This window comes from Saccoglossus kowalevskii, unplaced genomic scaffold (assembly GCF_978046115.1).
Source record: "Saccoglossus kowalevskii unplaced genomic scaffold, keSacKowa6.1 SCAFFOLD_24, whole genome shotgun sequence".
NCBI lineage: Eukaryota > Metazoa > Hemichordata > Enteropneusta > Harrimaniidae > Saccoglossus > Saccoglossus kowalevskii.
The window spans coordinates 4,836,618-4,853,898 of NW_028188618.1; the positions used below are offsets into that span (position 1 = coordinate 4,836,618).

Here is a 17,281-nt window from a genome sequence, read left to right on the forward strand (position 1 = left end):
ATTTCAGTACTTTGCCATAACTTTGCCACAACTTTTCAGTACTTTGCCACACTTTTCAGTACTTTGCCACGACTTTGCCACAACTTTGCAGTACTTTGCCACCATTTTCAACACTTTGGCACTGCTTTTCACTACTTTGCCACTAATTTTCATCACTTTGCCACAACTTTTCAGTACTTGGCCACACTTTTCAGGAGTTTGCCACACTTTTCAGTGCTTTGCCGCTACTTTTCAGCACTTTGCCACAAATTTTCAGTACTTTGCCACACTTCTCAGCACGTTGCCACTACTTTTTAGTACTTTGCCACTACTTTTCAGCACTTTGCCACAACTTTTCAGTACTTTGCCACACTTTTCAGTACTTTGCCTCTACTTTTCAGCACATTGCCACAACTTTTCAGTACTTTGCCACACTGTTGAGTACTTTGCCACGACTTTGCCACAACTTTTCAGTACTTTGCCACACTTTTCAGTACTTTGCCACTGCTTTTCAGTACTTTGCCACAACTTTTCAGCATTTTGCCACAACTTTCCAGTACTTTGCCACACTTTTCAGCACTTTGCCACTACTTTTCAGTACTTTGCCACAACTTTTCAGCACTTTGCCACAACTTTTCAGTACTTTGCCACACTTTTCAGCACTTTGCCACTACTTTTCAGTACTTTGCCACTGCTTTTCAGCATTTAATGCTTCGTCTAGGCAAACAATCATGGGAAAAAGTTAGTATATACAATTCGGACGAATATTCAGCCTACTGCCAAACCATTGCAGAATACACCAGTTCTCGTCCGATCACTGAAGTTAAGCTGCATCGGGCGTGGTTAGTACTTGAATGGGAGGACGGCTGAGAATACCACGTGCATTAGGCTCATCAATATTTTTATTCCACCGTACATACTAACATTTTCCCGGGATTTTTTGCCTAGCCGAAGTATTAAATTACATCCAATTCCGACGAATATTCAGCCTACTGCCAAACCATTGCAGAATACACCGGTTCTCGTCCGATCAATGAAGTTAAGCTGCATCGGGTGTGGTTAGTACTTGCATGGGAGACTGGCTGGAAATACCACGTGCAGTAGGCATATCAACGTTTTAATTCCACCGTACATACCAACTTTTTCCCGGGATTTTTTGCCTTGCCCAAGCATTAAACGACATCCAATTCTGACGAATACTCAGCCTACTGCCAAACAATTGCAGAACACACCAGTTCTTGTCCGATCACTGAAGTTAAGCTGCATTGGGCGTGGTTAGTACTTGCATGGGAGACCGGCTGGGAATACCACGTGCAGTAGGGTCATCAACATTTTTATTCCACATTACATAGTAACTTTTTCCTATGATTTTTTGCCTAGCCGAAGCATTGAATGACATCCAATTGCGACAAATGTTTAGCCTACTGAAAAACAATTGCAGAATTCACCAGTTCTCGTCCGATCACTGAAGTTAAGTTGCATTGGGTGTGGTTAGTACTTGCATGGGAGACCGGCTGGGAACACCACGTGCATTAGGCTCATCAATAATTTTATTCTACCGTACATACTACCTTTTTACAGGGATTTTTTGCCTAGCCGAAGTATTAAATTACATCCAATTCCGACGAATATTCAGCCTACTGCCAAACCATTGCAGAATACACCAGTTCTCGTCCGATCACTGAAGTTAAGCCGCATCGGGCGTGGTTAGTACTTGCACGGGAGACCTGCTGGGAATACCACGTGCAGTAGGCTCATCAACATTTTTATTCCACATTACATACTAACTTTTTTTCCATGATTTTTTGCCTAGCCGAAGCATTAAATGACATCCAATTCCGACGAATATTCAGCCTACTGCCAAACCATTGCAGAATACACCAGTTCTCGTACAATCACTGAAGTTAAGCTGCATGAAAAGTGTGGCAAAGTACTGAAAAGTTGTGGCAAATTACTGAAAAGGGTGGCAAAGTACTGCAAAGTTGTGGCAATGACGTGGCAAAATACTGAAAAGTGTGGCAAAGTACTGAAAAGTTGTGGCAAAGTGCTGAAAAGTGTGGCAAAGTACTGAAAAGTTGTGGCAAAGTCGTGGCAAAGTACCGAAAAGTTGTGGCAAAGTACTGAAAAGTGTGGCAAAGTACTGAAAAGTTGTGGCAAAGTACTGAAAAGTTGTGGCAAAGTGCTGAAAAGTAGTGGCAAAGTACTGAAAAGCTGTGGCAAAGTACTGAAAAGTGTGGCAAAGTACTGAAAAGTTGTGGCAAAGTCGTGGCAAAGTACAGAAAAGTTGTGGCAAAGTGCTGAAAAGTAGTGGCAAAGTACTGAAAAGTGTGGCAAGGTCCTGAAAAGTGTGGCCAAGTACTGAAAAGTTGTGGCAAAGTGCTGAAAAGTAGTGGCAAAGTGCTGAAAAGTGTGCAAGGTACTGAAAAGTTGTGGCAAAATGCTGAAAAGTAGTGGCAAAGTACAGAAAAGTTGTGGCAAAGTCGTGGCAAAGTGCTGAAAAGTAGTGGCAAAGTAGTGGCAAAGTGCTGAAAAGTGTGCAAGGTACTGAAAAGTTGTGGCAAAGTGCTGAAAATTAGTGGCAAAGTACTGAAAAGCAGTTGCAAAGTAATGGAAATGGTGGCAAAGTACTGCAAAGTTGTGGCAAAGTCATGGCAAAGTACTGAAATGTTGTGGCAAAGTGCTGAAAAGTGTGGCAAAGTAATGAAAAGTTGTGGCAAAGTCGCGGAAATGTACTGAAAAGTGTGTTAATGTACTGAAAATTGTGGCAAAGTACTGAAAAGTTGTGGCAAAGTCGTTGCAAAGTACTGAAAAGTATGGCAAAGTACTGAAAAGTTGTGGCAAAGTGCTGAAAAGTAGTGGCAAAGTACTGAAAAGCAGTGGCAAAGTACTGAACAGAGTGGCAAAGTGCTGAAAAGTTGTGGCAAAGTCGTGGCAAAGTATTGAAAAGTGTGGCAAAGTAATGAAAAGTTGTGGCAAAGTACTGAAAGGCAGTGGCGAAGTGCTGAAAAGTAGTGGCAAAGTACTGAAAAGCAGTGGCAAAGAACTGAAAAGTTGTTGCAAAGTGCTGAAAAGTTGTGGCAAAGTACTGAAAAGCAGTGGCAAAGTACTGAAAAGCAGTGGCAAAGTACTGAAAAGTGTGGCAAAGTCGTGGCAAAGTACTCAACAGTATGGCAAAGTACTGAAAAGTTGTGGCAAAGTGCTGAAAAGTAGAGGCAAAGTCGTTGCAAAGTACTGAAAAGTATGGCAAAGTACTGAAAAGTTGTGGCAAAGTGCTGAAAAGTAGTGGCAAAGTACTGAAAAGCAGTGGCAAAGTACTGAACAGAGTGGCAAAGTGCTGAAAAGTTGTGGCAAAGTCGTGGCAAAGTACTGAAAAGTGTGGCAAAGTAATGAAAAGTTGTGGCAAAGTACTGAAAGGCAGTGGCGAAGTGCTGAAAAGTAGTGGCAAAGTACTGAAAAGCAGTGGCAAAGAACTGAAAAGTTGTTGCAAAGTGCTGAAAAGTTGTGGCAAAGTAGTGAAAAGCAGTGGCAAAGTACTGAAAAGCAGAGGCAAAGTACTGAAAAGTGTGGCAAAGTCGTGGCAAAGTACTCAACAGTGTGGCAAAGTACTGAAAAGTTGTGGCAAAGTGCTGAAAAGTAGAGGCAAAGTACTGAAAAGTGTGGCAAAGTACTGAAAAGTTGTGGCAAAGTGCTGAAAAGTAGTGGCAAAGTACTGAAAAGTAGTGGCAAAGTGCTGAAAAGTGTGGCAAAGTACTGAAAAGTTGTGGCAAAGTGCTGAAAAGTAGTGGCAAAGTACTGAAAAGTGTGGCAAAGTCCTGAAAAGTGTGGCCAAGTACTGAAAAGTTGTGGCAAAGTGCTGAAAAGTAGTGGCAAAGTAGTGAAAAGCTGTGGCAAAGTGTTGAAAAGTGTGGCAAAGTGATGAAAAGTAGTGGCAAAGTACTGAAATGTTGTGGCAAAGTGCTGAAAAGTGTGGCAAAGTAGTGAAAAGTTGTGGCAAAGTCGTGGCAAAGTACTGAAAAGTGTGGCAAAGTACTGAAAAGTTGTGACAGAGTTCTGAAAAGTAGTGGCAAAGTACTGAAAGGTAGTGGCAAAGTGCTGGAAATTGTGGCAAAGTACTGAAAAGTAGTGGCAAAGTACTGAAAAGCAGTGGCAAAGTACTGAAAAGCAGTGTCAAAGTACTGAAAAGTGTGGCAAAGTACTGAAAAGTTGTGGCAAAGTCGTGGTAATGTACTGAAAAGTGTGGCAAAGTACTGAAAAGTTGTGGCAAAGTCGTTGCAAAGTACTGAAAAGTATGGCAAAGTACTGAAAAGTTGTGGCAAAGTGCTGAAAAGTAGTGGCAAAGTACTGAAAAGCAGTGGCAAAGTACTGAAAAGAGTGGCAAAGTACTGAAAAGTTGTGGCAAAGTCGTGGCAAAGTACTGAAAAGTGTGGCAAAGTAATGAAAAGTTGTGGCAAAGTACTGAAAGGCAGTGGCGAAGTGCTGAAAAGTAGTGGCAAAGTACTGAAAAGCAGTGGCAAAGAACTGAAAAGTTGTTGCAAAGTGCTGAAAAGTTGTGGCAAAGTACTGAAAAGCAGTGGCAAAGTACTGAAAAGTGTGGCAAAGTCGTGGCAAAGTACTCAACAGTGTGGCAAAGTACTGAAAAGTTGTGGCAAAGTGCTGAAAAGTAGTGGCAAAGTACTGAAAAGTAGTGGCAAAGTGCTGAAAAGTGTGGCAAAGTACTGAAAAGTTGTGGCAAAGTGCTGAAAAGTAGTGGCAAAGTAATGAAAAGTGTGGCAAAGTCCTGAAAAGTGTGGCCAAGTACTGAAAAGTTGTGGCAAAGTGCTGAAAAGTAGTGGCAAAGTAGTGAAAAGCTGTGGCAAAGTGTTGAAAAGTGTGGCAAAGTGATGAAAAGTAGTGGCAAAGTACTGAAATGTTGTGGCAAAGTGCTGAAAAGTGTGGCAAAGTAGTGAAAAGTTGTGGCAAAGTCGTGGCAAAGTACTGAAAAGTGTGGCAAAGTACTGAAAAGTTGTGACAGATTTCTGAAAAGTAGTGGCAAAGTACTGAAAGGTAGTGGCAAAGTGCTGGAAATTGTGGCAAAGTACTGAAAAGTAGTGGCAAAGTACTGAAAAGCAGTGGCAAAGTACTGAAAAGCAGTGTCAAAGTACTGAAAAGTGTGGCAAAGTACTGAAAAGTTGTGGCAAAGTCGTGGTAATGTACTGAAAAGTGTGGCAAAGTACTGAAAAGTTGTGGCAAAGTCGTTGCAAAGTACTGAAAAGTATGGCAAAGTACTGAAAAGTTGTGGCAAAGTGCTGAAAAGTAGTGGCAAAGTACTGAAAAGCAGTGGCAAAGTACTGAACAGAGTGGCAAAGTACTGAAAAGTTGTGGCAAAGTCGTGGCAAAGTACTGAAAAGTGTGGCAAAGTAATGAAAAGTTGTGGCAAAGTACTGAAAGGCAGTGGCGAAGTGCTGAAAAGTAGTGGCAAAGTACTGAAAAGCAGTGGCAAAGAACTGAAAAGTTGTTGCAAAGTGCTGAAAAGTTGTGGCAAAGTACTGAAAAGCAGTGGCAAAGTACTGAAAAGTGTGGCAAAGTCGTGGCAAAGTACTCAACAGTGTGGCAAAGTACTGAAAAGTTGTGGCAAAGTGCTGAAAAGTAGTGGCAAAGTACTGAAAAGTAGTGGCAAAGTGCTGAAAAGTGTGGCAAAGTACTGAAAAGTTGTGGCAAAGTGCTGAAAAGTAGTGGCAAAGTACTGAAAAGTGTGGCAAAGTCCTGAAAAGTGTGGCCAAGTACTGAAAAGTTGTGGCAAAGTGCTGAAAAGTAGTGGCAAAGTAGTGAAAAGCTGTGGCAAAGTGTTGAAAAGTGTGGCAAAGTGATGAAAAGTAGTGGCAAAGTACTGAAATGTTGTGGCAAAGTGCTGAAAAGTGTGGCAAAGTAGTGAAAAGTTGTGGCAAAGTCGTGGCAAAGTACTGAAAAGTGTGGCAAAGTACTGAAAAGTTGTGACAGAGTTCTGAAAAGTAGTGGCAAAGTACTGAAAGGTAGTGGCAAAGTGCTGAAAAGTGTGGCAAAGTACTGAAAAGTAGTGGCAAAGTACTGAAAAGCAGTGGCAAAGTACTGAAAAGTGTGGCAAAGTACTGAAAAGTTGCGGCAAAGTCGTGGTAAAGTACTGAAAAGTGTTGTCAAAATGCTGAAAAGTAGTGGCAAAGTACTGAAAAGTGTTGCAAAGTACTGAAAAGTTGTGGCAAAGTGCTGAAAAGCCTTGGCAAAGTACTGAAAAGTGTGGCAAAGTACTGAAAAGTTGTGGCAAAGTGCTGAAAAGTAGTGGCAAAGTACTGAAAAGTAGTGGCAAAGTGCTGAAAAGTGTGGCAAAGTACTAAAAAGTTGTGGCAAAGTGCTGAAAAGTAGTGGCATAGTACTGAAAAGTTGTGGCAAAGTACTGAAAGGCAGTGGCGAAGTGCTGAAAAGTAGTGGCATAGTACTGAAAAAGTGTGGCAAAGTACTGAAAAGTTGTGGCAAAGTGCTGAAAAGTTGTGGCAAAGTACTGAAAAGCAGTGGCAAAGTACTGAAAAGTGTGGCAAAGTACTGAAAAGTTGTGGCAAAGTCGTGGCAAAGTACTGAAAAGTGTGGCAAAGTAATGAAAAGTTGTGGCAAAGTACTGAAAGGCAGTGGCGAAGTGCTGAAAAGTAGTGGCAAAGTACTGAAAAGCAGTGGCAAAGAACTGAAAAGTTGTTGCAAAGTACTGAAAGGTTGTGGCAAAGTCGTGGCAAAGTGCTGAAAAGTAGTGGCAAAATGCTGACAAGTGTGGTAAAGTACTAAAAAGTTGTGGCAAATTACTGAAAAGGGTGGCAAAGTACTGCAAAGTTGTGGCAATGACGTGGCAAAATACTGAAAAGTGTGGCAAAGTACTGAAAAGTTGTGGCAAAGTGCTGAAAAGTGTGGCAAAGTACTGAAAAGTTGTGGCAAAGTCGTGGCAAAGTACCGAAAAGTTGTGGCAAAGTACTGAAAAGTGTGGCAAAGTACTGAAAAGTTGTGGCAAAGTACTGAAAAGTTGTGGCAAAGTGCTGAAAAGTAGTGGCAAAGTACTGAAAAGCTGTGGCAAAGTACTGAAAAGTGTGGCAAAGTACTGAAAAGTTGTGGCAAAGTCGTGGCAAAGTACAGAAAAGTTGTGGCAAAGTGCTGAAAAGTAGTGGCAAAGTACTGAAAAGTGTGGCAAGGTCCTGAAAAGTGTGGCCAAGTACTGAAAAGTTGTGGCAAAGTGCTGAAAAGTAGTGGCAAACTGCTGAAAAGTGTGCAAGGTACTGAAAAGTTGTGGCAAAATGCTGAAAAGTAGTGGCAAAGTACAGAAAAGTTGTGGCAAAGTCGTGGCAAAGTGCTGAAAAGTAGTGGCAAAGTAGTGGCAAAGTGCTGAAAAGTGTGCAAGGTACTGAAAAGTTGTGGCAAAGTGCTGAAAATTAGTGGCAAAGTACTGAAAAGCAGTTGCAAAGTAATGGAAATGGTGGCAAAGTACTGCAAAGTTGTGGCAAAGTCATGGCAAAGTACTGAAATGTTGTGGCAAAGTGCTGAAAAGTGTGGCAAAGTAATGAAAAGTTGTGGCAAAGTCGCGGAAATGTACTGAAAAGTGTGTTAATGTACTGAAAATTGTGGCAAAGTACTGAAAAGTTGTGGCAAAGTCGTTGCAAAGTACTGAAAAGTATGGCAAAGTACTGAAAAGTTGTGGCAAAGTGCTGAAAAGTAGTGGCAAAGTACTGAAAAGCAGTGGCAAAGTACTGAACAGAGTGGCAAAGTGCTGAAAAGTTGTGGCAAAGTCGTGGCAAAGTATTGAAAAGTGTGGCAAAGTAATGAAAAGTTGTGGCAAAGTACTGAAAGGCAGTGGCGAAGTGCTGAAAAGTAGTGGCAAAGTACTGAAAAGCAGTGGCAAAGAACTGAAAAGTTGTTGCAAAGTGCTGAAAAGTTGTGGCAAAGTACTGAAAAGCAGTGGCAAAGTACTGAAAAGCAGTGGCAAAGTACTGAAAAGTGTGGCAAAGTCGTGGCAAAGTTCTCAACAGTATGGCAAAGTACTGAAAAGTTGTGGCAAAGTGCTGAAAAGTAGAGGCAAAGTCGTTGCAAAGTACTGAAAAGTATGGCAAAGTACTGAAAAGTTGTGGCAAAGTGCTGAAAAGTAGTGGCAAAGTACTGAAAAGCAGTGGCAAAGTACTGAACAGAGTGGCAAAGTGCTGAAAAGTTGTGGCAAAGTCGTGGCAAAGTACTGAAAAGTGTGGCAAAGTAATGAAAAGTTGTGGCAAAGTACTGAAAGGCAGTGGCGAAGTGCTGAAAAGTAGTGGCAAAGTACTGAAAAGCAGTGGCAAAGAACTGAAAAGTTGTTGCAAAGTGCTGAAAAGTTGTGGCAAAGTAGTGAAAAGCAGTGGCAAAGTACTGAAAAGCAGAGGCAAAGTACTGAAAAGTGTGGCAAAGTCGTGGCAAAGTACTCAACAGTGTGGCAAAGTACTGAAAAGTTGTGGCAAAGTGCTGAAAAGTAGAGGCAAAGTACTGAAAAGTGTGGCAAAGTACTGAAAAGTTGTGGCAAAGTGCTGAAAAGTAGTGGCAAAGTACTGAAAAGTAGTGGCAAAGTGCTGAAAAGTGTGGCAAAGTACTGAAAAGTTGTGGCAAAGTGCTGAAAAGTAGTGGCAAAGTACTGAAAAGTGTGGCAAAGTCCTGAAAAGTGTGGCCAAGTACTGAAAAGTTGTGGCAAAGTGCTGAAAAGTAGTGGCAAAGTAGCGAAAAGCTGTGGCAAAGTGTTGAAAAGTGTGGCAAAGTGATGAAAAGTAGTGGCAAAGTACTGAAATGTTGTGGCAAAGTGCTGAAAAGTGTGGCAAAGTAGTGAAAAGTTGTGGCAAAGTCGTGGCAAAGTACTGAAAAGTGTGGCAAAGTACTGAAAAGTTGTGACAGAGTTCTGAAAAGTAGTGGCAAAGTACTGAAAGGTAGTGGCAAAGTGCTGGAAATTGTGGCAAAGTACTGAAAAGTAGTGGCAAAGTACTGAAAAGCAGTGGCAAAGTACTGAAAAGCAGTGTCAAAGTACTGAAAAGTGTGGCAAAGTACTGAAAAGTTGTGGCAAAGTCGTGGTAATGTACTGAAAAGTGTGGCAAAGTACTGAAAAGTTGTGGCAAAGTCGTTGCAAAGTACTGAAAAGTATGGCAAAGTACTGAAAAGTTGTGGCAAAGTGCTGAAAAGTAGTGGCAAAGTACTGAAAAGCAGTGGCAAAGTACTGAAAAGAGTGGCAAAGTACTGAAAAGTTGTGGCAAAGTCGTGGCAAAGTACTGAAAAGTGTGGCAAAGTAATGAAAAGTTGTGGCAAAGTACTGAAAGGCAGTGGCGAAGTGCTGAAAAGTAGTGGCAAAGTACTGAAAAGCAGTGGCAAAGAACTGAAAAGTTGTTGCAAAGTGCTGAAAAGTTGTGGCAAAGTACTGAAAAGCAGTGGCAAAGTACTGAAAAGTGTGGCAAAGTCGTGGCAAAGTACTCAACAGTGTGGCAAAGTACTGAAAAGTTGTGGCAAAGTGCTGAAAAGTAGTGGCAAAGTACTGAAAAGTAGTGGCAAAGTGCTGAAAAGTGTGGCAAAGTACTGAAAAGTTGTGGCAAAGTGCTGAAAAGTAGTGGCAAAGTACTGAAAAGTGTGGCAAAGTCCTGAAAAGTGTGGCCAAGTACTGAAAAGTTGTGGCAAAGTGCTGAAAAGTAGTGGCAAAGTAGTGAAAAGCTGTGGCAAAGTGTTGAAAAGTGTGGCAAAGTGATGAAAAGTAGTGGCAAAGTACTGAAATGTTGTGGCAAAGTGCTGAAAAGTGTGGCAAAGTAGTGAAAAGTTGTGGCAAAGTCGTGGCAAAGTACTGAAAAGTGTGGCAAAGTACTGAAAAGTTGTGACAGAGTTCTGAAAAGTAGTGGCAAAGTACTGAAAGGTAGTGGCAAAGTGCTGGAAATTGTGGCAAAGTACAGAAAAGTAGTGGCAAAGTACTGAAAAGCAGTGGCAAAGTACTGAAAAGCAGTGTCAAAGTACTGAAAAGTGTGGCAAAGTACTGAAAAGTTGTGGCAAAGTCGTGGTAATGTACTGAAAAGTGTGGCAAAGTACTGAAAAGTTGTGGCAAAGTCGTTGCAAAGTACTGAAAAGTATGGCAAAGTACTCAAAAGTTGTGGCAAAGTGCTGAAAAGTAGTGGCAAAGTACTGAAAAGCAGTGGCAAAGTACTGAACAGAGTGGCAAAGTACTGAAAAGTTGTGGCAAAGTCGTGGCAAAGTACTGAAAAGTGTGGCAAAGTAATGAAAAGTTGTGGCAAAGTACTGAAAGGCAGTGGCGAAGTGCTGAAAAGTAGTGGCAAAGTACTGAAAAGCAGTGGCAAAGAACTGAAAAGTTGTTGCAAAGTGCTGAAAAGTTGTGGCAAAGTACTGAAAAGCAGTGGCAAAGTACTGAAAAGTGTGGCAAAGTCGTGGCAAAGTACTCAACAGTGTGGCAAAGTACTGAAAAGTTGTGGCAAAGTGCTGAAAAGTAGTGGCAAAGTACTGAAAAGTAGTGGCAAAGTGCTGAAAAGTGTGGCAAAGTACTGAAAAGTTGTGGCAAAGTGCTGAAAAGTAGTGGCAAAGTACTGAAAAGTGTGGCAAAGTCCTGAAAAGTGTGGCCAAGTACTGAAAAGTTGTGGCAAAGTGCTGAAAAGTAGTGGCAAAGTAGTGAAAAGCTGTGGCAAAGTGTTGAAAAGTGTGGCAAAGTGATGAAAAGTAGTGGCAAAGTACTGAAATGTTGTGGCAAAGTGCTGAAAAGTGTGGCAAAGTAGTGAAAAGTTGTGGCAAAGTCGTGGCAAAGTACTGAAAAGTGTGGCAAAGTACTGAAAAGTTGTGACAGAGTTCTGAAAAGTAGTGGCAAAGTACTGAAAGGTAGTGGCAAAGTGCTGAAAAGTGTGGCAAAGTACTGAAAAGTAGTGGCAAAGTACTGAAAAGCAGTGGCAAAGTACTGAAAAGTGTGGCAAAGTACTGAAAAGTTGCGGCAAAGTCGTGGTAAAGTACTGAAAAGTGTGGCAAAGTACTGAAAAGTGTTGTCAAAATGCTGAAAAGTAGTGGCAAAGTACTGAAAAGTGTTGCAAAGTACTGAAAAGTTGTGGCAAAGTGCTGAAAAGCCTTGGCAAAGTACTGAAAAGTGTGGCAAAGTACTGAAAAGTTGTGGCAAAGTGCTGAAAAGTAGTGGCAAAGTACTGAAAAGTAGTGGCAAAGTGCTGAAAAGTGTGGCAAAGTACTAAAAAGTTGTGGCAAAGTGCTGAAAAGTAGTGGCATAGTACTGAAAAGTTGTGGCAAAGTACTGAAAGGCAGTGGCGAAGTGCTGAAAAGTAGTGGCATAGTACTGAAAAAGTGTGGCAAAGTACTGAAAAGTTGTGGCAAAGTGCTGAAAAGTTGTGGCAAAGTACTGAAAAGCAGTGGCAAAGTACTGAAAAGTGTGGCAAAGTACTGAAAAGTTGTGGCAAAGTCGTGGCAAAGTACTGAAAAGTGTGGCAAAGTAATGAAAAGTTGTGGCAAAGTACTGAAAGGCAGTGGCGAAGTGCTGAAAAGTAGTGGCAAAGTACTGAAAAGCAGTGGCAAAGAACTGAAAAGTTGTTGCAAAGTACTGAAAGGTTGTGGCAAAGTCGTGGCAAAGTGCTGAAAAGTAGTGGCAAAATGCTGACAAGTGTGGTAAAGTACTAAAAAGTTGTGGCAAAGTGCTGAAAAGTAGTTGCAAAGTAATGAAAAGTGTGGCAAAGTCATGAAAAGTGTGGCCAAGTACTGAAAAGTTGTGGCAAAGTGCTGAAAAGTAGTGGCAAAGTACTGAAAAGCAGTGGCAAAGTGTTGAAAAGTGTAGCAAAGTGATGAAAAGTAGTAGCAAAGTACTGAAAATTTGTGGCAAAGTGCTGAAAAGTAGTGGCAAAGTACTGAAAAGTGTGGCAAAGTACTGAAAAGTTGTGGCAAAATCGTGGCAAAGTACTGAAAAGTGTGGCAAAGTACTGCAAAGTTGTGGCAAAGTGCTGAAAAGTAGTGGCAAAGTACTGAAAAGTAGTGGCAAAGTGCTGAAAAGCGTGGCAAAGTACTGAAAATTGTGGCAAAGTACTGCAAAGTTGTGGCAAAGTCGTGGCAAAGTACTGAAAAAGTGTGGCAAAGTACAGAAAAGTTGTGGCAAAGTGCTGAAAAGTAGTGGCAAAGTACTGAAAAGTGTGGCAATGTACTGAAAAGTTGTGGCAAAGTCATGGCAAAGTACTGAAATGTTGTGGCAAAGTGTTGAAAAGTGTGGCAAAGTACTGAAAATTTGTGGCAAAGTCGTGGCAAAGTACTGAAAAGTGTGACAAAGTACTGAAAAGTTGTGACAAAGTTCTGAAAAGTAGTGGCAAAGTACTGAAAGGTAGTGGCAAAGTGCTGAAAAGTGTGGCAAAGTACTGAAAAGTTGTGGCAAAGTACTGAAAAGCAGTGGAAAAGTACTGAAAAGTGTGGCAAAGTACTGAAAAGTTGTGGCAAAGTCGTGCAAAGTACTGAAAAGTGTGGCAAAGTACCGAAAAGTTTTGTCAAAATGCTGAAAAGTAGTGGCAAAGTACGGAAAAGTGTGGCAAAGTACTGAAAAGTTGTGGCAAAGTGCTGAAAAGCCTTGGCAAAGTACAGAAAAGTGCCACTGCTTTTCAGTACTTTGCCACTACTTTTCAGCACTTTGCCACAACTTTTCAGTACTTTGCCACACTTTTCAGCTCTTTGCCACTAACTTTCAGTACTTTGCCACTACTTTTCAGAACTTTGTCACAACTTTTCAGTACTTTGCCACACTTTTCAGTACTTTGTCACAACTTTTCAGTACTTTGTCACACTTTTCAGTACTTTGCCACGACTTTGCCACAAATTTTCAGTACATTGCCACACTTTTCAGTACTTTGCCACTACTTTTCAGCACTTTGCCACAACTTTTCTGTACTTTGCCACACTTTTCAGCTCTTTGCCACTAACTTTCAGTACTTTGCCACTACTTTTCAGAACTTTGTCACAACTTTTCAGTACTTTGCCACACTTTTCAGTACTTTGCCACGACTTTGCCACAACTTTTCAGTACTTTGCCACACTTTTCAGTACTTTGCCACACTTTTCAGTACTTTTCCAAGAATTTGCCACAACTTTTCAGTACTTTGCCACACTTTTCAGCACTTTACCACAACCTTTCAGTACTTTGCCATGACTTTGCCACAACTTTTCAGTACTTTGCCACGCTTTTCAGTACTTTGCCACTACTTTTCAGCACTTTGCCACAACTTTTCTGTACTTTGCCACACTTGTTCAGTACTTTGCCACGACTTTGCCACAACTTTGCAGTACTTTGCCACCATTTTCAGTACTTTGCAACTACTTTTCAGCACTTTGCCACAACTTTTCAGTACTTTGCCACTACTTTTCATCACTTTGCCACACTTTTCAACTTTTTGCCACTGCTTTTCACTACTTTGCCACCAATTTTCATCACTTTGCCACAACTTTTCAGTACTTGGCCACACTTTTCAGGAGTTTGCCGCACTTTTCAGTGCTTTGCCGCTACTTTTCAGCACTTTGCCACAAATTGTCAGTACTTTGCCACACTTCTCAGCACTTTGCCACAACTTTTCTGTACTTTGCCACACTTTTCAGCTCTTTGCCACTAACTTTCAGTACTTTGCCACTACTTTTCAGAACTTTGTCACAACTTTTCAGTACTTTGCCACACTTTTCAGTACTTTGCCACGACTTTGCCACAACTTTTCAGTACTTTGCCACACTTTTCAGTACTTTGCCACACTTTTCAGTACTTTTCCAAGAATTTGCCACAACTTTTCAGTACTTTGCCACACTTTTCAGCACTTTACCACAACCTTTCAGTACTTTGCCATGACTTTGCCACAACTTTTCAGTACTTTGCCACGCTTTTCAGTACTTTGCCACTACTTTTCAGCACTTTGCCACAACTTTTCTGTACTTTGCCACACTTGTTCAGTACTTTGCCACGACTTTGCCACAACTTTGCAGTACTTTGCCACCATTTTCAGTACTTTGCAACTACTTTTCAGCACTTTGCCACAACTTTTCAGTACTTTGCCACTACTTTTCATCACTTTGCCACACTTTTCAACTTTTTGCCACTGCTTTTCACTACTTTGCCACCAATTTTCATCACTTTGCCACAACTTTTCAGTACTTGGCCACACTTTTCAGGAGTTTGCCGCACTTTTCAGTGCTTTGCCGCTACTTTTCAGCACTTTGCCACAAATTGTCAGTACTTTGCCACACTTCTCAGCACTTTGCCACTACTTTTCAGTACTTTGCCACTACTTTTCAGCACTTTGCCACAACTTTTCAGTACTTTGCCACACTTTTCAGCACTTTGCCACTACTTTTCAGTACTTTGCCACTACTTTTCAGCACTTTGCCCCAACTTTTCAGTACTTTGCCACACTTTTCAGAACTTTGCCTCTACTTTTCAGCACATTGCCACAACTTTTCAGTACTTAGCCACACTGTTGAGTACTTTGCCACGACTTTGCCACAACTTTTCAGTACTTTGCCACACTTTTCAGTACTTTGCCACTGCTTTTCAGTACTTTGCCAAAACTTTTCAGCACTTTGCCACAACTTTTCAGTACTTTGCCACACTTTTCAGCACTTTGCCACTACTTTTCAGTACTTTGCCACAACTTTTCAGCACTTTGCCACAACTTTTCAGTACTTTGCCACACTTTTCAGCACTTTGCCACTACTTTTCAGAACTTTGCCACTGCTTTTCAGCATTTAATGCTTCGTCTAGGCAAAAAATCATGGGAAAAAGTTAGTATGTAATGTGGAATAAAAATGTTGATGAGCCTACTTCACGTGGTATTCCCAGCTTGTCTCCCGTGCAAGTACTAACCACGCCCGATGCGGCTTAACTTCAGTGATCGGACGAGAACTGGTGTATTCTGCATTGGTTTGACAGTAGGCTGAATATTCGTCGCAATTTGATGTCATTTAATGCTTCGACTAGGCAAAAAATCATGGAAAAAAGTTATTATGAACGGTGGAATAAAAATGTTCATCAGCCTACTGCACGTGGTATTCCCAGGCGGTCTCCCATGCAAGTACTAACCACGACGATGCAGCTTAACTTCAGTGTTCGGACGAGAACTGGTGTATTCTGCAATAGTTTGGCAGTAGGCTGAATATTTGTCGGAATTGGATGTCATTTAATGTTACGGCTAGGCAAAAAATCATAGGAAAAAGTTAGTATGTAATGTGGAATAAAAATGTTGATGTGCCTACTGCACGAGGTATTCCCAGCCGGTCTCCCATGCAAGTACTAACCACGCCCGATGCAGCTTAACTTCAGTGATCGGACGTGAACTGGTGTATTTTGCAATGGGTTGGCAGCAGGCTGAATATTTTTTTTTCGTCGGAATTGGATGTCGTTTTATGCTTCGGCTAGGCAAAAAATCCCGCGAAAAAGTTAGTATGTACAGTGGACTAAAAATGTTGATGAGCCTATTGCATGTGGTATTCTCAGCCGGTCTCCCATGCAAGTACTAACCACGTCCGGTGGGCTTAACTTCAGTGATCGGAAGAGAACTGGTGTATTCTGCAATGGTTTGTCAGTAGGCTAAAAATTCGTCGGAATTGGATGACATTTAATGCTTCGACTAGGCAAAAAATCCCCGGAAAAAGTTAGTATGTATAGTGGAATAAAAATGTTGATGAGCCTACTGCATGTGGTATTCTCAGCCGGTCTCCCATGCAAGTACTAACCACATCCGGTGGGCTTAACTTCAGTGATCGGACGAGAACTGGTGTATTATGCAATAGTTTGGAAGTAGGCTGAATATTCGTCGGAATTGAATTTCGTTTAACGCTTTGGCTAGACAAAAAATCGCGGGAAAATGTTAGTATGTACGGGAGAATAAAAATGTTGATGAGCCTACTGCACTTGGTATTCTCAGTCAGTCTCCCATGCAAGTACTAACCACGTCCGGTGAGCTTAACTTCAGTGATCGGACGAGAACTGGTGTATTCTGCATTGGTTTGTCAGTAGGATGAAAATTCGTCGGAATTGGATGACATTTAATGCTTCGGCGAGGCAAAGAATCCTGAAAAATGTTAGTATGTACTGTGGAATCACATTTTTGATGAGCCTACTGCACGTGGTATTCCCAGCCGGTCTCCGATACAAGTACTAACCATGCCCGATGCAGATTAACTTCAGTGATCGGACGAGAACTGGTGTATTATGCACTGGTTTGGAAGTAGGCTGAATACTCTTTGCAATTGGAGGTCATTTATTGCTTCGACTAGGCAAACAATTATGGAAAAAGTTAGTATGTACAGTGGAATGAAAATGTTCATCAGCCTTCTGCACGTGGTATTCCGTGCCTGTCTCCCATGCAAGTACTGACCACGCCTGATGCAGCTTAACTTCAGTGATTGTACGATAAATAGGTGTATTCTGCAATGGTTTGGCAGTAGGCTGAATATTCGCCGGAATTGGATATCACTTTTCCCATGATTTTTTGCCTAGACGAAGCAATAAATGACATCCAATTGCAACGAATATTCAGCCTACTGCCAAACCAATGCAGAATACACCAGTTCTTGACCGATCACTGTAGTTAATCTGCATCGGGCATGGTTAGTACTTGCATGGGAGACTGGTGGGAATACCACGTGCAGTAGGCTCATCAAAAATGTTATTCCACAGTACATACTAAAGTTTTTCCTGGATTCTTTGCCTAGCCGAAGCGTTAAATGACATTCAATTCCGACGAATATTCAGCCTACTGCCAATCCATTGCAAAATACACCAGTTCTCGTCCGATCATTGACGTTAAGCCCACCGGACGTCGTTAGTACTTGCATGGGAGACCGGCTGAGAATACCACATGCAGTAGGCTCATCAACATTTTTATTCCACCGTACATACTAACTTTTTCGCGGGATTTTTTGCCTAGCCGAAGCATTAAACGACATCCAAGTCCGACGAATATTCAGCCTACTGCCAACCCATTGCAGAATACACCAGTTCTCGTCCTATCACTGAAGTTAAGCTGCATCGGGCGCGGTTAGTACTTGCATGGGAGACTGGCTGGAAATACCACGTGCAGTACACTCATCAATATTTTTATTCCACATTACATAATAACTTTTTCCCATGATTTTTTGCCTAGACAAAGCATTAAATGATATACAATTCGGACGAATATTCAGCCTACTGCCAAACCATTGCAGAATACACCAGTTCTCGTCCGATCACTGAAGTTAAGCTGCATCGGGCGTGGTTAGTACTTGAATGGGAGGACGGCTTAGAATACCACGTGCATTAGGCTCATCAATA

General features: G+C 41.6%; 10 pseudogenes; 6 read left to right on the plus strand and 4 right to left on the minus strand.

The window, feature by feature from the left end:
• The first annotated feature begins 750 nt into the window (after positions 1-750).
• On the plus strand, positions 751-870 carry LOC146727221 (5S ribosomal RNA; annotated as a pseudogene).
• Positions 871-966: 96 nt separating this feature from the next.
• On the plus strand, positions 967-1,086 carry LOC146727222 (5S ribosomal RNA; annotated as a pseudogene).
• Positions 1,087-1,182: 96 nt separating this feature from the next.
• LOC146727223 (5S ribosomal RNA) lies at positions 1,183-1,302 on the plus strand (annotated as a pseudogene).
• Positions 1,303-1,614: 312 nt separating this feature from the next.
• On the plus strand, positions 1,615-1,734 carry LOC146727224 (5S ribosomal RNA; annotated as a pseudogene).
• Positions 1,735-14,784: 13,050 nt separating this feature from the next.
• Positions 14,785-14,904, minus strand: LOC146727225 (5S ribosomal RNA; annotated as a pseudogene).
• Positions 14,905-15,000: 96 nt separating this feature from the next.
• LOC146727226 (5S ribosomal RNA) lies at positions 15,001-15,119 on the minus strand (annotated as a pseudogene).
• Positions 15,120-15,215: 96 nt separating this feature from the next.
• Positions 15,216-15,335, minus strand: LOC146727227 (5S ribosomal RNA; annotated as a pseudogene).
• A 747-nt stretch (positions 15,336-16,082) lies between these two features.
• Positions 16,083-16,202, minus strand: LOC146727228 (5S ribosomal RNA; annotated as a pseudogene).
• A 305-nt stretch (positions 16,203-16,507) lies between these two features.
• LOC146727229 (5S ribosomal RNA) lies at positions 16,508-16,626 on the plus strand (annotated as a pseudogene).
• A 527-nt stretch (positions 16,627-17,153) lies between these two features.
• LOC146727230 (5S ribosomal RNA) lies at positions 17,154-17,273 on the plus strand (annotated as a pseudogene).
• Positions 17,274-17,281: the final 8 nt, after the last annotated feature.